Below are 19,776 nucleotides of genomic sequence, written 5' to 3' on the forward strand. Positions count from 1 at the left end.
GAGATTCCATGAGTCTCTCCAGCGAATCAGAGGATTCCCAGAAAGGGGCCCCCAAAGGCAGGGCAAGGGGGGCCAGTGGGGAGTCTCCAAGCGGCAGCTGGAAATCAGGGGTAGCTTCCCCACCAGAGCGTAGCGGGGGGGAAGAATCCCAAGGGTTAAAACAAGAGCCTCCTGCAGAAGGAGAGAGTGAGGCTGGACTGACCACGCCTCCGTCAGAGAGTGGAGGGGCGGAGGGAAGAGCAGGTCCGGCCAGCCTCCCTGAAGGAGAAAGCAGTGGGGGGAGCAGTGTAGCCGTTAGGAGGAAAGTAGGCAGCTGGGCGCGCGCGCCAAGTTCAAATGTGGAGGCGCGCGGGCCAGCAGAAAACCCGGATTGGGAGCCAGGTCCTAAAGCCCGCCGAAAGGGTGGGGAGGAGTCAGAAGAATCCGCCTCCGAAGAGAGTAGGAAGGAGGTAACCCCAGAGGGCAGGAGGACCCGGAGGAGAAAGGAGCAAAATGAGGAGAGGGAAAGGTGAAGCAAAGCTCGGCTCTTGAACTGGTGTATGGGCGGGGAGGAGTCAGACGGAGCTTCGCCGGTCTAAGGACTCAGACGTAGCGCTGAGCGCCATGGATGTCAAACCAACAATGAACCACAATAAAGACTTTTGTTTATAAAGAGCAACTGGCGTTGGTCCTCTGTGAGCTAGGACCTGAGGCAGCGCTGACACATAGTTTTTGCCATTCTCATATACTTTTGTTTCTCTTGTGATATTAAATATAACTGGGTACTCACACTCTACCCCACTTTTCTCCTTCTGTGTGTCCCCCCCCCCAAAAAAAAATGCATATGCTTCCAAGGCCGATATTGATCTAACCTACACAACTCACAGGATTGAGAATTAAAAGTGGAAGGGGGTCCTGAATACCTGTGGTGGTTCTGAAACTTTTAGGTTTTACATTTTATTTGTTATGATTTCTAGGTTGTGATATAGTTGAGCAAAGCTAACTTCCAGACTCATCAGCTCGCTGGCATGGAGATATAGGGTGAAGGGAAGAAGCTAGCTCAGGGCCAGCCCTGTGATGAGGCAGAGGGAGGCAGCTGCCTCAAGCGGCAGATACTGAGAAGTAGGGAGGAGACAGAACTGTGAGTGCCATGTAGCCTGCCCTATACCTGCTATGGTAGCCTACTGCCCTCATGTGCAGTGGAAGATATTTCCCCTTTATCAGTACTGGAGTAAGATTCAACTGTCAGTCCAATTGGCATCTTTATGTACCTTGATGGAGGGCAGCATCTTGTCATTCACCTCAGGCAGCAGAATGTCTTGAGCTGGCTCTGGGTCAGCTCATTTATTCCAAAAAGGAACTGAGGAGAAATTTATTTTCATCATGACAGAGGGCCCTATTGTTTCAAGAGTACTTTACCATGAGTTATACTAACTAGTTCCTCAAAGCAAATAAAGTATTTTATGACGTGGCTTAGTGGTTCCACTTATGCTTCTTCAGGAAGTCAAAAGACCACAATACAAACCTTAAAAGAATTAGGGTGTTTTTGATTAAATGTATGAAGCTTGAAGCTATGACAAGCTTTTGTTTTGTTTTTTTTAAAAAAATTCTTGCTTAGCCCTCTAAATTACATTCCAGAGACCTATTTAAAATGAACATTTCCAGTAGAGAAGAAGCCACGAGAAAAGGGATCTGAAAAACCAGCATGTGTGTTCATGCTGACTGGTGGACCAGGATTATTTTATTTTTCTAAATGTTTTAATAATTTCAGGTTATATGAATAAAGATATGAACATACAACACAAAGGAAGATTTTTTTAAAAGAATAATGCAATTATGAGTACTGACCAATAATAACAGCATACTCTTAGTTCCAAACACTGATAAACTGTCTAATTTTCTTTTTTTGCATAAACTTGCCATCTTGTTTGACTGATATAGTTTGTATGTTCTCACATGTTGGCGACTTCCCATGATTATTTTCATTCATGCACAAATGCTGTTTAAGGACACCAAAGAGCAAAACCAAAAATGTTGATGATGTTTATATGTACTACCACAGAGCCTGTACGTTTATGCTGTTTGCCTGTTAGTTCACTTAATTTATATCCCTTAATGTGTTCAAGGTGACTAATGAAGTGCAAACAAATTAATCTAAATCAATACATAGAAACTCCCTTTGTTGTAGGAAACTGATGGTGTCATGTGTCCTCAGCAATGATCCAAATAGGCAGCCATTCTTAGTTCCTTCCCCTATGACTAGAAGCTGATGTTTGTGTGCCAGTTTCAGGGTTCAACAAATTGTTCAAAACAGGGTGGTTTTTGTGCAGTAATGAAACTTTCATGGTAGGATAAAAGTATAAAGAACACAATGATATTCACAGAACGGAAGAGACGCAGAGAATGGAATGGTTCTTAAGAATGATGATGGGACAGGTATGAAAACAATGTGCTAAAAGCACTTTCCATGTAATGAAGATGGCTCAGGTTGTTGCCTTTCCCTCTATTCAGCAAATGTAGATGTAAACCAAAGCATTCATCCCATACTTATATACATTAGGAAGACAGATTATTTTAACATCCTGCAATTCTCTGTAGACAGAGACATTCTGACTAGAATTGACAGGTATCATTTGTATTAAGGGACAGGCAGTAATCATTCTTCTTTCAAGGGGTAGTCGTTATACAATAATTGTTGTTGTTGTTATATTAAGAGAAGCAACAGCATGTTTCTATCTTTTAAAAAATCAGAAGACAATTGTGATGAATAGTAACTCCCCATTTTGGCACAAAGCAGAGAACAGTCTTGCTTTACACTTTCCAGCCACAATTTACAGGCACACTTTCTAGGGCTGGAACATCAGTTTCTTTGGTTGTTGCTTTGCCCTGGCAAGCCATGCTCCTAGTGATTCACAACATCAGAAAAGTTTACCTAATGAAATATAGCACATATTGCAAGATAATTCATCAACAATTGGAAGATATTTCTATACTACCTTCCCTGTACCCATACACCACTCAGGGTAGCTTGTAACAATTTTAAATCACAGTCCAATGAAAATATATTAAAATACAAAGAACAAAGCAATAAAAATACATAAATTCAACAAGAAATAAAATGCACAGTGTTAAAACCCATTTAAAAGCATCATCATCACAGGTAACAGGAAATAAGTTTATTTTCTTAAGTCCTAAGTAAATGTAGGTAATATTGTAAATCCAGATCCATCCAGTACTCATGCAAATGGAAGATGTTGTCTGAGTCAGCAATCGTCTCTTCACCAGTCCCAATCTGATTTCAAAACACTCAGAATTAGACGTTATCCTTAATTGCGGGGAACATTGTGTATTCTTTCCTACTAATCATATTTGTGTTCTCCTTACTTGCCTTTAGCTAGTGCCCTGGCTAAAAATACAGCATGGGTTGCAGTTTAAAGAGTGTAACAAGCAACAAGCAAATTAAAGCATTCAGTTTTCCATTCTCATTAAAAATCATTCTAAAAAGGAATGACATGCAATTCCTTTTTTTCCCCTGTTCCTGTTATATATCAGCACATGGTTTCTCAATGGGTGAGATGCTCTGTAAATCATAGCATTAACTGTACTTTGCTATTTTCACTGGTTCAAAGGATGAGAAAACAGGTTATGCCATGATTCCAGTTTTATGCCCTTCTAGCACTTCATTTGTTGCAAAGGTCTCATCCCTAGTTCCCCAGTCAGCCTCTTGCGCGAGCAAATCCTGGTCTTCAGGATGCATTTATGTGATCAAAGAACCGGGTGGGTTTGTTTCCCATATTTGATTCCACATGGCCTTTGATCATGTACAACAAACTCCACTTAGGACAAAAGAAAATTATCTTAGTTGACAACACAAAGAGTTGACGCTACTGTGGCAATTGACACTGAAAACAGCTGTTACCACGGCAAATCCATAACATAACTTCATTCTAAATCAAGACTGTTTGCTATCTTTTAAAAGTATATTTCCAACACATGTTTCAGACTATGCAGCCCCTTCTTAGGAGTATTTTTAATATAATTTGTATCATGAAGCTCACAGCAGAATATTTGGCTATCCAAGACTTAATGGTTGGCCATGATGTTGTCACCTACTTCCAGGGTCTGGGCATCTCTGGGAAGTGCCAGCTCTGCCTAGGTATTCCAGGATGGATTAATGCTATACTCAAATGACTCAATGGTCCAATGGCTATTTAAAATAATTTCTCGATATATATTAGGCTGGTGCAAAAAAATAATAATGTGATACTACTACTAAGAAATGTCAAAAAAAAAATCCATATCTGACCCTCATTGAGAGAATGAAAAGTCAACTGATTTTGAGGGACCGTTTATGCTTAAGTAAACAAATATTTACACTGACATTTAGAGAAGGAGTCTGAGTGTAAAGTGAAGATTTTTAGGACTGCTACTGATCAGATTTTATTTAATCTGTGGTATTGTGCTTTTAAATTATTGTGGTAATGGTTTATTTGTTGTTTTGTTCATGTTTAAATTGTATATCACCCTGGGTTCCCTAAGGGTAGCTTCATAAATATAATGAGTAAATAAATATTGCTGGGTATTCTTCATTTGTCTTTGGATTTTATTTTACATAATGTTGGGGGGTTTTCAACTTTGCTTAAATTAGAAACCAGCAGTTTTACCAAATAATCTCAATGCATACAAAACTATAATGGCACTCCTCAAGGTAAATTGTGCTGATGTACCAAAGGTCACAGCAGAAAGTTTAAACCATTTCCCCCTTCCACTGGTTGTAAATATATATTGTGATTTGTTGATAACAAGAAAAGCATCATGCCTGCATAGATGTTTATATACTAAAATTATCTTTGCATAATAGCTGATTTCTAATTTGAACTTTTGACATGGTTTTTATTGTATGGTTTTATGTACAATTGTTGTAAACTTCTCTCATTCTTATAAACAGTGATATATAAATATTTTAATAAATAAACTAAAAATAAAAATGAATACTATATATCATGAAACGGGGGGAACTAAGTTGAAAATACTTGTTCTCCTATCAATTTCTGCAAAGCTAGCAAGAAATTCATGGTAGCTTTTAAAAAGCATAATTAAAAAACATAATATAGAATGTTTATAATGGCACCATGTGGAAACTCTTCTCTTTCCATGTCTCTTGCATATTTTAAGTTCTCTAGGTGGGTCACAAAGTGCTGCTTCTCCTAGAGCAGTGAATGGCTGCAATCGTGTGAATCACTTACTTGGAGATAATGATCCCATGAAACTTTGCTCAGAGGAAATGGTCCATGAGTTGCAATGTCTGTTCCATGGCACAATCTAATGCCACATGTAATTCTTATTTAGAAACACCTGCTTTTTGGCTTGGTCATAGCTTCCCCATAATACCATTGTTTCTAACCTGAGTAGGAGGAGAGGGAAAAAATGGAACCATTTAAAAATATTTATCAGAATTATAGCATTCAGGTCGTAATTGAAATAACTGGCTTCCCAGAAGCAGGAGATATTCAGCTTAGGATATGATGGTGATTATAAGGCCAAATCTTACATTTAATGCACTCTGCTGACTTACTGGATTTCCTTTCTATCCATCACATTAAAGTCTGCTGTTACAATGAAATAAAACTTTTCTTACCTTGCATGTACGTCAATGGCAGGAGATCACTTTTCAAAACCTGTTTCAACTCCCTGATGACTCAGCCCCTCAGCATTTTAATGCCCACATAATGAAAGGAAGTAATCCCCCAAGTAAACAGACAAATTGCACCAAATTTATACAATAACTCTCATTTGACATGGTTTAGTATTAACCTGAGTTATGACTTCTCTCTTTTTTTGTTTACAGTTCATGACCCATTCACGCTGAAAAGTATAATCCATGGGGAAATGTTTGAGCTTAGAAAAATAGGACATTTCTAATATATATGTGTAGTGCCCTATGCAGGAATGGAACAATGATAATAGTAACCCTAACAATTATAATTTATGTCCCATTATACTCGAAGTCTCTGACACTGATTGCCTGAGCTGAGTTGCTCCGGTAACAAAACAGCTTGCTGCAAAACCAAAATGAAGACTGAATATTTTGAGAGTACCAAAATGGGCAGATCCATCCATCCCCAATGACAAGGAAAAATATTAAATGCTTTATTCTTAATATAAAACAGGCAACAAAAGAGTAGAGGTAGTTACTGAAATTTACATAAAACAAGCAAGTCTTGGAGACTAGGACAGGATAGAGCAAAATTCAATTGTTAATGCTTGTATGCCCATCCATACTCATTTTTACATAAAAATAAGTCCAATGTTTTAAATGAAAATTATTTTTTTATTATTTATTAAATTTGAAGATGTATGGGCAGCATAAAAACCTGTCTTCCAGGGTAAGAGGTAAAAGGACCCCTGACCATTAGGTCCAGTCGTTCACAACTCTGGTGTTGCAGCGCTCATCTCACTTTACTGGCTGAGGGAGCCGGCGTTTGTCTTCAGACAGTTTTTCTGGGTCATGTGGCCAGCATGACTAAGCCACTTCTGGCGAACCAGAGCAGCGCACGGAAATGCCGTTTACCTTCCCGCCACAGCGGTACCTATTTATCTACTTGCACTTTGACATGCTTTCGAACTGCTAGGTTGGCAGGGGCAGGGACCGAGCAATGGAAGCTCACCCCTTCGCAGGGATTTGAACCGCCGACCTTCTGATCGGCAAGCCCTAGGTTCTGTGGTTTAGACCACGTCCTTCCAGAGTAGCACAGCCTATATTACCTTCCTATCACAGCACCAGATATGTGTTGGAGGCGTAAGAGGGTTAAACTGAGGCTGTTGTTTAATTCCAGAATTCCAGAGAGAAATTCAAGTAATTATTAAAGGAATAGCTAGTTGCCAGCTGTAACTGACCCCAATGACATTGGCTCTGGGATATGTAAAACATCAGGTTCAGAGTAATATACAAATTTTGTCCATTCATCTGCTTACAGAAGCACCTTATATTGACTGCAAAGGTTTGGAAAACTATTGAACTAATTCTTCCATTCAGCTTTATTCTTCATTGGAATCAACATTATACAAAAGAATCTCCTTTGATGGATATTATAGATATAAAATGTACTTATTTGTTATAATTGTAATCATTTTAATTGAATGAAACTGAACCTTACAATCATATTAAACCCCAGTCTCTTAATGTAGGAAAATGTTACATTGAAATCAGTGATGCTTGTTTCCAAGTGTGGCATTTGCCCTCCTAGGTGTGTGACATCATACTGGGTCATAAGGAAAGGGTTAACTAAGTGTAAAATGATTATCCAATAGGAACCCAAGGGGAGGAGTTAGAGTTAGAGTTAGAGTTAGAGTAGGAGTTGTTAAGAAGTCAGTCTGGAGTTAGAGAAGGCAGAGGGAGGATAAGTCTGTGGGTTAGGCTAGTTTGATGTGAGAGAGTGAGAGAATCTGTTAAGAGGAGTCAGTTAAACAGTTGGGATAATCTGTAAGAAGGTATTAGGAAGGTATGGGCTGGTAAAGAAACTAGGATTAAGAAACTGACAAGAAAAATGATCTGAAACCATAAACTTGTTAACGCTTATAAAATAAACTTGTTTATTTCATTTAATGTTAACAACTGTCTGGACTCAGTGTATACCCGAGAGAAACGGGTTGGTGGCAGCGGGGAAGCGATCACAGTGGAGGCACAGGGATCAATAGACTGTCAAATGTCCGGGGACCCTGTGATCGCCACACCAAGCCACAATCAGGATCCAGGCAAAGTTAAGTACATCCTATCAACTTCAGTGGGAAAGGTTTAAGTAAGTGCTCTGCCATTAGTATTAGTGGAACTTCAACAGCATAATCCTTTGCCTGCCTACTCAGAAATAAGTCCCTTTGGGTACAATAAGACTTACTCTCAGGTAGGTGTGTAAGCTGTAAGAGATCTCTCTTGTTCATAGGGAATGTGGCGAAGTAATTAGAAGCACTAAGTCAACACTAAATTGTTTCACATATTATTTACAATTTGACAGGAAGGAGGAGGAGGAAGAGAGGCGGAGAGAAGGAAAGAACGGTTTGCACCATATCCCAAGATGCCATGAACAGCCAAGTGAAACATAGATTGTCAGTCAGTTTGAAATGTTTTGAGTAATTTCCATCTTCTTTTTACAGGCCACACATTTAAGTAAGGTCCATGAAAGTCTTACAAATATTCCATATTTAGTGTAGCAGGGAGCTTTCCATTTCAGTTATTTTGTATTAATTTTTGTATTAATTCATACCCCAGCTCTAGGTTTCAAGACGGATGGCTGTATAAATAAATGATCCAAAATAAATATTGGATTAAATGAAATGTATGCTAAAACTTCAGACCCACTAAGCATAGCAGATGGAGACCACAACAGGAACTAGTACAAACTGGGCAGGCTACACAAGCCAAGGAAGCAATGCCATTCAGTCTGCAGGTTTCTTCTCTTTCAGTCGCATTCCTCCCGAACATGTAGTTTGGCATGACTTCTTTCTTTCATTCTTTTTTTCTTTTTTTCTTTTTTGCTTTATAAAATGTATTCACTACCTTTCTGTCAAAAAGGATAAGATGGCAATGTACAATAAAACATGGCAGTATTAAAACAGTAGTCAAACAATAAACAAAACAAAATTCAGCCCAACAGTGTAAAGGGAAATGTCTGAACTAACTAAAAATAAGCTCCCAGTAAAGAAACATTCAAGTACTGAATAAACAAAAAAAAATCAAAAAGAATGGGGGAAATGTAGAGATTATTTTAAAAAGCAGTGTTCTCAGATTAATACCTGGACTTGTTTTGATTAACTTTTGCAAAACAAATTATGCTGTAAAGGTTTAAAATAAAAAGAAAAGGGGCAGAAATGAAGTGAGAAGGAAATAGTTTACTAAATATGAAAGCAGACCCACATTGTGGATGAAGGAAGTCAACTAGAAGAAAAGAAGAAAATATGGTTATATGTTCATTATTTGTTTCGTACTTGTTTTTGGATTTTCTTTTTAAGTTTTTTTTTAATGTTGTGTTTGTGTTGCAATACACACACACACACACTCAAGTACTGTACATAAAAAAGTCTTATCAGTCCATATAAATCTGAGCAATGGGAAGGTTGGTGTGTGGTCCATGGACTAGTGTAGGGGTCAGCAAACTTTTTCAGCAGGGGACTGGTCCACTGTTCCTCAGACCTTGTGGGGGCCGGAATATATTTTTTTGGTGGGGGAATGAACAAATTCTGGGAATCAGCATGTTTTTACATGAGTAGAAAGTGTGTTTTTATTTAAAATGCATCTCTGGGTTATTTGTGGGGCATAGGAATTCATTCTTTTTCTTCTTCTTTTTTGTTCAAAATAAAGTCCGCCCCCACCCACAAGGTCTGAGGGACAGTGGACCAGCCCCCTGCTGAAAAGGTTTGCTGACCCCCTGGTTTAATAGGTTCTCTCCATGAACAATCCATGTTGAGGTAAGCAGCAAATTCTGCACTAGTTGAGACTATTTTCAAGGACGACCCATTCCAGTAATTAACCCAAAAGGTTAATATGGGAATGAAAGACAAGAGGCTAGATCTGTCCGCAAAGAATGGATGCAGCAGTTTTATCTGGTAAAGGGCACTCTTTGTCGCAGCAACAATCTGTTCATCCAGGAGTAATGCTGGGTCCAAGAGCATTCACTTTCTCTCAGACATGTAGCTATACACATACAGGTGCAAATCTGATTTTTTCAACATGATTACTCCATTTATAGTTAAGGACATCTCCTTCAAACCATGTGAACATTCATTGTGTGGAATGCCCTCCCCTCTGAGATCTGTCTGGCATCAACTTTGTTTTCATTTTGACACCAGGTTAAGTCCTGGTTATTTGCTCAAGTGTTCAGAAATTGTTGATCTTACAAGTTTATTGATTGCTGATTGCATTTCAAGATTAGTTCATGGTTTTCTCTGCTCTGGATTTTATTTTATTTTATTTTTTTAAAAACTGTCATTGTCATTTTAATTGTTTGTGTGCCCTGTCCTGAGATCACAGGGCAAGTTGTAAATATCTTGACTAAAATAAATAAACTGGTTGAAGCTGCTATGTAGATATGTCGTCGCAGTACAAGTACAATTCTCTGAGAATAACACAAGGGCAGCTTCCCAGAGAATTGTGTCCCTAGTTTTCAGACGTCATCGCATTTTCAGAAAACATTCAGCTCCCTAGAAACTTCTTGGAATTGGTTAGGACACAAGCCTCATTTGTACTTTTCTCTTTTTGAACTTGCTTCCTCCACTCTACCCCTCTTTCTTTCTTTCTTTTTTCCACAATCCTCATGAGAAAAGAGAGATGAGTCATCACAAAAAGGGACATCTCTTTCCCTCAAGTATTGCATGTAAAGACACATGCATGGTATGGCAACGACCTCAAGTGGCTTCTTTGTATCATCACATGATGTGAGTTCACTAGTAACAGCTTGAAAAAGCACCAGCCATATAATTATGTAAATCAGATCAACAGCTTTCATAAGACTAAATGTTGCCAATAGATCATTCTGTCCATAACATAACATGTTTAATATGTCTTTGGTCACACTGGTTATATTATGTTAGGTTTATCAAAACTGATTCGAATTTAAAATAGCACTCTGTTAAAATTGAAGATTTTGCCACTGCAATGGGAAGTTATATTGATGGTTTCTGCTCTCCTAAAGCTCTTTGAGATATTTTTGCCACCATTTGCTGAAACTACATAAATGAAATAGACCGTTAGAAGGGTGATTTAACGTTAGTGGCTTATGTGTAGATTCAAATGTGGTTTTTGTAAAAAATTGGTTTTGCTGACTTCAGATCTAAGATTTAACACTACCTAAAGCCTGGAATAGTTCAAAGGCTGCTAGACTGAGCAATGGATTTGGAACGAAGTCAAAAATCCAGATGGGATGAAGCCAGACCACTAGTAATTGATTCCAAGTACTTGGTGTAGCAAACTCAAAAGATGTCTCACACTTCTCACTATCATGAACATTTGATAGCCAAACTCAGTAAGGACACTGCACCTTTTCTAATGGCAGCGAAGATATCTGGCACCCACCAAATACACATGTTCATCTGTGGCATAATGTATTTTCTCTGCTACGTTACTGGAGGGGTGGGAGAAGGAGTCTCTTTTTCTAATTGTACTTGCAAAGTTATGTAAAAATTCGATTTTTAAGAAATAACAGTTTGAAAAATAAGTAACGACATTGCAGTCTTCGAGTCAACCTGATACCTATTGTTTAAAGCTTTTTATTCAGCTTCATCTGACTTGTACAACAAAAGATATCAATTCATGCTTTCTGCAGTTACATTCCTTTAATTTAACTTTGCTGCTAAAAAGGCAAGGATAATCCAAAACATATTATCAGAGAATAGCAAATAAGCAAATCGAGTTATTTTTCTTTGACATTTAAAGCAGGTTTACAGGCAACAGCCTGATACACAGCTATCCAAATATACTTGGAATAGAAGGAATTTCCATTTGCACTTTAAAACTGAATCTATTCTTTTTAACAAACACACACACAAATTCAGAAGAGTTTTGGTGAGTTTTGCTAGGCAGGAAATCCATTATGGAAGCATGGATGCATTTCCACCAAAATAGAGAGTCCTATAGTACAGTGGTACCTCGGGTTACATATGCTTCAGGTTACAGACGCTTCAGGTTACAGACTCTGCTAACCCAGAAATAGTACCTCGGATTAAGAACTTTGCTTCAGGATGAGAACAGAAATCATGCTCCAGCGGCGCGGCAGCAGCAGGAGGCCTCATTAGCTAAAGTGGTGCTTCAGGTTAAGAACAGTTTCAGGTTAAGAACAGACCTCCGGAACGAATTAAGTACTTAACCCAAGGTACCACTGTATGTGATGTTTTTGTAGTTCATTGTTGTAGAAGTTTTCTTACGAAACAGAGCCTATGTAGTTACAAATTCTTGATAGGGTGCAGGTAGAAGCCAACTTCCCCATTTCTCATTTCCTACTCTTATCCTTTCTGTATGTACTTCAGTCCCAGAATATTGTGGATTCTAGAAGGCAAGTGCCACTCATAAATAAGAAACATTGTTTTTAGTATGATGGCAGCTAAGCAGCAATGGTGAGGTCTTCTGGCCATCATTAACATGTGCCATATGGTTCAGAATCACCCAAAAAGCTCAGTTTAATAGGAACTCACCGGGAGCATCTAACTCACCGGGAGCAAGTTACATAAATGCCACATTCCAAAAGCATGTTTTCATTGATATTATGTGTCTGCATGTTTGACATACAATATTCCCTCTTTTCTTTATATCCACGGGGTTTGTTAGTTTAAGGCGGTACCCAGATGGCAGCTTTCTTAATGCATGATTTAGCACTGTTGCACTTAAGTAAGAGGGGGAAATACTTCAAGGCAGAGGTACCTTCTTGCATTCATTCTCTCTCCACTGACCTACTAGGACCTGGTATGTCATCTGGATTAGCAAATTTACATGCGACTTGCAGATCCCAGGGCCATTCCACACATTCATGACAGCAAACATAGGTTTGACATAGAATGGGTATATAGACAGGGACACTGCTCTCTTGGCTGAGAATCAGTGTAGTTTTAAGAACTTTCTCAGTGAATGTTGGGGAAAATATTTGTTTGAGAATTTACTCCTAGCTTTAAGTGTTGGTGTATGTGCTGCTGATGCTATGGACATACATACGATCACATTGCAGACTGGGAACATTTTTCACATGCTGTGATTACACACACCCTATAGTCATGGCAGAGAGAGAGAGAGAGAGAGAGAGAGAGAGAGAGAGAGAGAGAGAGAGAGATCTGGAAATTTAATTCACCCGCTTCACTCTCAGAAACAAGAGAGGGTTTTAGATCTGAAAGAAGGACAAAAACATAAAACATTTGCAAGAAACAACCAAGAAAGATGGCCCAAATTCAAAGCATTATCTTTCTCTTAAACAAACAAACCAAAACAGAGAAATTGTGAATTGCAAAATTTTGAATACCCGTCATCCTCCTTGGCTTCACTCAATTTTGTTTAAAACACTCTTCCATTTTCTTCTAGTTGTGAGGGTGGGAGATGGGGAGGGGCCTCACAAGTGGAGTAGCCTAGGGCCTCTCTTCATCTAAATCCGGGCCTACCTGTGGATAATCTTGATGCCTTTGTATTCCCAATGACGTTACCAGACGTTACCAGAAGTATAACGGGGTCCCAAAAGGGTTCCTAATTTCACTTGAGAACAGGCAAGCTATTTTCTGAATTTCGGAAAATGGCTCTCAGTTAGCTGGAGCAAATTATAAATCAAGCTGAAACAAGATGAAAGCAAAAAGTCACCATCCACCTTTATGCTGACCCACCTTTGCTACCCCACCACCTGGTGGGCCCCCTGCTGGGGTATACACTTCAAAAACAATATCTGTAACCTAAAAGCCAGATTTACTGAATTAGTTTCACTAGCAGGAGCTAGCACTAGGAGCCCGGCTACTGCAATGGGGCTTCCTCCATCTCCTTCTTTCATGTTCCCCATCAAATGGCTTGGGGGGTCAATAGAACCCCAGAACAGTGTGAAGGAGGAAGAGCGGGGAGAGTGTTACCTCAGACAAGCACTGATGGAGCAATCTCCTTAATGCTACTTTGAATTCCACCCTCTGTCTGGAAACATTTTAAGATATTGTGCTAAAATATATGTTATTACTCAGAAAACAGAAATCTGCATAACTAACCTTGGAGCACAATTGTTACTTAAGGCTCTTTCGGATAATTCTTCCCCATTCTGTCATTTGCTCTGCCTTTACTTTAGGTGTTGTGCCTCAACCTAGGGTTGTCAGTGACTCTAAACTACTACAGGTACGCTATATTATTATTATCTATAACCACGAGAGCCAGGGGCAATTCTGTACTGGCACAGTTAATTGAAGACTGAGATCTCTTACATAATATATAGTCTTGGCAAGCACCACAAAAAGACTCACAGAGAGTGGAGAGGTGTGGAACAATTTCAAAACTGATGTCTGCATCTCATCAGTTATACTATTTACGGCAAGAAAGGAAAATTTACCAGAAGAAAAAGACCTGGGCTGCAATCCATATCAACACATTGCCATGCTGAAAAATATTCAGGGGAAATCTAGAATCAGTCAGAAAGCTGGACATCAGCATGTTTCTTTCCTTTTCTAAGCGTTGGTTTAACGTAAGTACAATGAGTAAATGCATTTCCCCCCCTACTTTGGCTAAATGACTTGCATAAAACGGTGCCTGAGTAAAGCATAATAAAATCATCTAATATTGTAGAGTTGGAAGGGACCACAACAGTCATCTAGTCCAACCCCTACAGTCCTTTCCATCTTTCAAAAATATTTTAGTCTGATTATGAAATCATTGCACAGCTCCAAATAGCAATGGCACTTGTTTGCTTCAGGGGATTGGTCTCCTTGATGGGGGGGGGAGATATACAATCAATAAAATCTTATGTGTGTCCATAAGGATTTCCTGGGCAAAGTCCTCTGGTTGCCCATTTTTCCATCTGGACCTGCTTACCTGAAAAGTAAGCAAATATCAATAGACAATTATAATCACAGGAATAGAAGTGGGTCCCAAAAACACAGATCTCAGGAGTCAAATGCCCAAAGGTGCGTCTTCAGCAAGGTATAAAGCATTTCTATATTTGTCCATTTCATTGAGATGCTTGTTGTTAGCATCCATCTGCCTCAAGACACAATAGAGTGTGCCTCGGGGGGAGTCAAACCATTGGAGAATCACAGTGCCTGCTGTGGATGTAGAAATTGGTGACTCATAACTTCTGCCTCCTGTGTTGTTTTTGCTGCATTAGGAGCACCAAAGTAAACTCTCCAGAGCACAAGCTTGGACAGTGTGTCATCTGGGCTTCCCAGATGACATGACCCCACTCTCAGCTTCACTGATGTAGTCCAAAGGAAAGCAGAGCAATTCATTTGGCACCAGCTTGGCAGCAGGATTTGCCAGAAGGAGGTATATAAGATGCCAGCTAACTGTCATGGGGACTTCACTCCAGATTTGTGTAGGGTTAACTCTTTAACCTTTTCTTCTCCCAAAGATATCCCACTAAACAGAGGGTATGAATTTTATCTCAGGGTTTACTCCCACAGACTTACTCATGAATGAGTATAGCCATAAGACAGCCAAGGTTTGGGATCAGAGTTCTCCTTCTCCTAGATAAGCTATCTTCCCAGGTTGACGGGCCCCATCTGCCCCTCATTATCCTATACAGCATATCCAGTAAGTGCCTTCTTGGCTGTTGGACCCACTATTGGTCTTGTCCACTCAATCCTCCAGAACTTGTATTTATATACAGAGCAAGTCCCTAACTTGCTGAGAGTTTGGGACCCATCAGCTACCCTCACCTGGTTTAGCCAGCCAGTCGAAGCCATTTCCTGGGCTGTGGCTGCTGTCACATGCTCACAGCTTTTAGGAGCCACAGGTCATGCTATGCCTGGACAAATAAGAGGATTCTGTTTCCAAGGATACATTTTCAATATCAAGGAAGTGTCAGAGAAGGGAAACCAGACTGGAAATTCAGACTGGAAACAACTCATTTGTAACTTTGTGTTCATTGTCTCATTTTAGTTTCTTTCACTCAGTTTACGCACAGCAATTTTTTCCTAAGTACCTCTAAATTTAGTATAGGTCAATAAAAGCTCTAGGTTTTGTTTCAAAATAGCAAAGGTAAATCTAATTTATTGTTGTCCCTGATCTGCTGTTAGAGGGATTCTTTCTGAAGTTGAAAGAAGAGGGAGAAATGCTGGCTGTTGCCTTGATGTAAGAGGTGGACAGAAAATTAATTTCTCCAAATCTGTTTTGTAGATTAAGAAATAAAATTGAAATTTCTGAAAAACTTGGTTGAAACCTTTAGACATTACTGTTTATGAGGGACTGCTTCTAGAAGAGCAAAACCACCACAACTAAAAATATTCACTTCTCAGGTACTTAATTGCATATATCATACATTCATTCATAGGAACAGTAAGCCTCTCCTCATCCAAGAGGGGAGGTGTTGTGGGCGGGACACGATTTCTGCATCACGCAGGGCGCGTTACGCCCCCTGCCACACTCACCTGGCTGGCGCACCACGCCCACAGGTAAGTAACCAACCAGGCAGCTTGGAGGGGGCGTGGTTTGCAGTTTAACTTACTGCTGTGCCAGCCATTCCGCCTCATTTTCCGCCTTCTCGTCGCGAGTCAGCTTGGAATCAGCTAGGAGTCATCCAAAATCATCCATATTGCACTCACAAGCATCTGCTTCCCAAGAATCAGTCAAGACAAACTTACTGGTTCAACTCCAGCGTGCATCTCTGCTGGTGTCTGTCCAGACATCCACCAATTTACTGCTTCCTGACTTCTTGTAGCTGGGATATGGTAGCTGGGTAGCTGAACCCATAACCTATTGGGAATCTCAGGTACGATACAAACGCAGTGGAAGTTGCTTCCAGTACCAGTCACCCCATGGAAACAGCTTTAGGTCCATATGGTTTATTGTTGCAAAAGACAAGCCTCAGTAAAATAGTTCTGGACATAGTTATATACAACTTGTAGGTTTTTGCAGATACAGATTTAGGCAGATACATACAAGTTCAGATGCATACATTAATCACAAATATATCATTGGAGCAGTGGGATATTACCGTAGCAACTGCCTTGGCTGACCTTGGACCTGTGATTTAATCATCCATTGGATGATTTACATTCATGAAGGAAATTAACCCCTTCCCAAGTGTGGGGAATGACATCCCAGCAGGGCGTTTCTCTATGTTAGCCCATAAATTGTGGAACTCTGTCCCTACATAGGTGTGTTTAGCATCTTCTTTGTATAGCTTTCTACATACACTGAGAACACACCTCTATACCCTGGCCTTTGGCAGTTCAAGGTATTTTGTTGTGTGGGACCTAGTTATTTTGCTGAATTTATCCTGTTCTGTTCTGTTCTGCCTGGAGTGGTTTTACTTGTTTTTATAATTCTAATGATGGGTGTCATTGTTTTGATAAAATTAATAATAAGAATACCTTTATTGTCAATGCACATGTGTACAATGGAATTAAACAAGCCTCCCTCCCCCCACCCAAACACTCAATCACATTGAACTCTGTGTGCTTATCGCTCAACACACCACCTTGCAAGTCAGTTGCACTATGTTATTTTCCGTTCAACAGCCTAACAGCCCACGGATAGAAGCTATTTTTTAGCCTGTTGGTACGGCTGATTACACTTCTATATCTCCTGCCCAAGGGTAGAAGATTAAAGAGGTGATGGCCGGGGTGTGAGTCATCCCTGAGAATTTTTCTCGCTCTCCTAAGGCAACGATCCCTTGCGATGTTATCTAGCAGACTCAAGGGACAGCCCATGATATCATGTGCTGTAGAGACTTTCTGTCCGTGGCTGTCAAGCCAGCATACCACACTGTGATACAATATGAAAGGAGACTTTCTATTGTGGACCAGTAAAAGGAGTTTATCAATTGTTGTTTTACATTACTCTTTCACAAGACCCTGAGGAAATGGAGTCTCTGTTGGGCCTTTCTGACCACCTGAATTATGTTGATTTTCCAAGTGAGGTCCTCACTAAGGTAAACTCCCAGGAATCTAAAGGAGGAGACTCTCTCCACACAGCCCGCCCCACAATATACAGTGGGGCAGGTTCCCCTCTCTTCCTCCAGAAGTCCAACACCATCTCCTTTGTCTTACTAATATTTAGGTGCAAGTTATTCTCTAAGCACCATGTAGATACTTTTTGAACCTCCCCCCAGTACGCTGTTTCATCTCCACCTGCAATTAGGCCCTTTATGGTAGTATCATCTGCAAACTTAATAATTACTGTGGATGGATCAGATGATATGCAGTCATATGTGTACAATGAGTACAGGTAGAGACTTAGCACACATTGATAACTTTATGTTACATTGTTTTAACTCCCTCTCAAACCTTATGGAGAAGAGCAGGTAAAGAAAGCATATACGTTAAATAGAATAATCAATAACTGAGCAATAGGGGATCAACGTTTCAGTTAAGTTGGCTGCTATTCAATATGAAACAAAATTCATTTTTTTATTTAATGTTAATAATTAATTTTCTTCCGTGATCATCTTTCTCTGAAAACGTGAAGACATGCAGTAGAAACAAGTTTGGCCAACACCACCTATAGATACAAATGTGGAAGTGTGAGGCACCCTCAGTCAGAGAGTACTTATTTGGAAGAACACATGTATAAAAAAGGCAATCACATTTAGACCTCATTTTCACTTATCCTGTTTCCTCTGGAGCAGAGTTATGATTTGAAACAGGATATGCATCATACTGCAGCTATCAGAATTATCTGATCTACCCTGGATTTAAAAGGGTTTGGACACTGTGGTGACAGCTGAAAATAATGAGAATCTTTGGAGCAGCCAGGAAGGAAGGAGAAAGGTCTGATCCTTGAGCATTTAAAATTTACAGTCAGAGAAGTGATGACTGTGGTGTAATAACATAAGTGTCTAAAAGCTTCTTTATGGCTTTACAACCAGAATCTTGTGACCCATTCTCATGCATAAAGGTTCTAAGAGCAAAACTCTGCACCATCTGACAATGAGCTACTTTGAGTTACATTTCTCAAAGCATTAATAAAAGGGTTTGATGAAAACATGACCTTCCAAGAACCCTATGCTGTAGGTGGTGATAAACATGGCTTCTTCTACTGTTTTTTTTGGATCTGCGCTATCTATTTCAACACAATCAAGTTCTCAACAACCCATAATGATGGTAGGCTGATGCTCTCCCACTGATCCCATTTGACCAGGCACATGTTTTACTGGCACAATGTGGAAGAGATGGTACAAAACTTCCCCATCATGTAAAGTGATTGGTCCCATGGGGTTTGACTGGTCTGCTTGGATTCCACATCATTCACAGGTAAATTGGTCCAGTGACTCAAGTATACCATGTGGGTCAGACAGAATCCATGGCAGTTCAGTTCAGTAATGAAACTCATACAGATCACCAAAGCACTCCAGAATGAGTCCTCACACCTTGGACAGATTGGACATCTGAAGCCAGTGGTGCTCAGAATTTTACCACATGTCCGGCACTGATTGATGTTTGGGAAAGCTAGTGGTTGTATCAGGTAAGCTAGAGTCAGCCACATTTAGACTTCAGTTTCATTTATGCTCTTTTCTCCGGATTAGAAAACTCTCTGTGAGAGGTCAGACTGACACGACACTTTAAAAGCAGTGGGGGGCATGATTTGGAAATGCTCTTCTTGGCATCAGCTGTGCGAAAAAAATAAGTTCTGCATGTTTGCAACTGATCCTATCTGTGGACAGCACTCATTGGATACTGCTCTGTGATGTCCCCAATTAACCTCACTGTCCTCTGCAAATTCTGGAGCAATTTTGTACTTTTAAAAAAAGGATAACATTACTATTTCTATTGATAAATTTATTACAGCAAAATATATATGTGGATATGTACCCATGGCTTTTTAAGTGAAAATTAAAAGCAGGCAGCCTCTCTGAAATGAGCGGGGAGAGCGGGTTAAGAATAACAGCTGAACCAGCATTCAGCTTGCTGGTATGTACTTCTTTTAAATCAGCCTTTGCCACACTGGGACCTCTGGTTTGGGGCTGATGGGGCCTGTAGTCCAAATCTTCTCGAGGATACCAGGTTGCTGACGCCCTTTCCTTTCAGTTGAGAAATCCACTATAAGTTCTCTTTCTTTACTATGTTGTCTTTAACCATAAACTTCCCATAAACAAGCCTTACTTAGCTTCCTAGGTGGTTGTGAAGACAGAATGGGAAAACCCA

General features: G+C 39.8%; 1 long non-coding RNA gene across 1 annotated transcript; it reads right to left on the reverse strand.

Annotated features, from left to right (window-relative positions):
- Window positions 1–6,345: 6,345 nt before the first annotated feature.
- On the reverse strand, window positions 6,346–13,759 carry LOC309531386. Its single transcript, XR_014219282.1, has 3 exons — window positions 13,693–13,759; window positions 13,111–13,275; window positions 6,346–8,537 (listed from the first exon to the last, which is right to left on the reverse strand). It is a non-coding gene; the product is annotated as an uncharacterized lncRNA (long non-coding RNA).
- Between the last annotated feature and the right edge of the window lie 6,017 nt (window positions 13,760–19,776).

Source organism: Podarcis vaucheri (genome assembly GCF_965113315.1).
Source record: "Podarcis vaucheri genome assembly, chromosome: 4".
Classification (NCBI taxonomy): Eukaryota; Metazoa; Chordata; class Lepidosauria; order Squamata; family Lacertidae; genus Podarcis; species Podarcis vaucheri.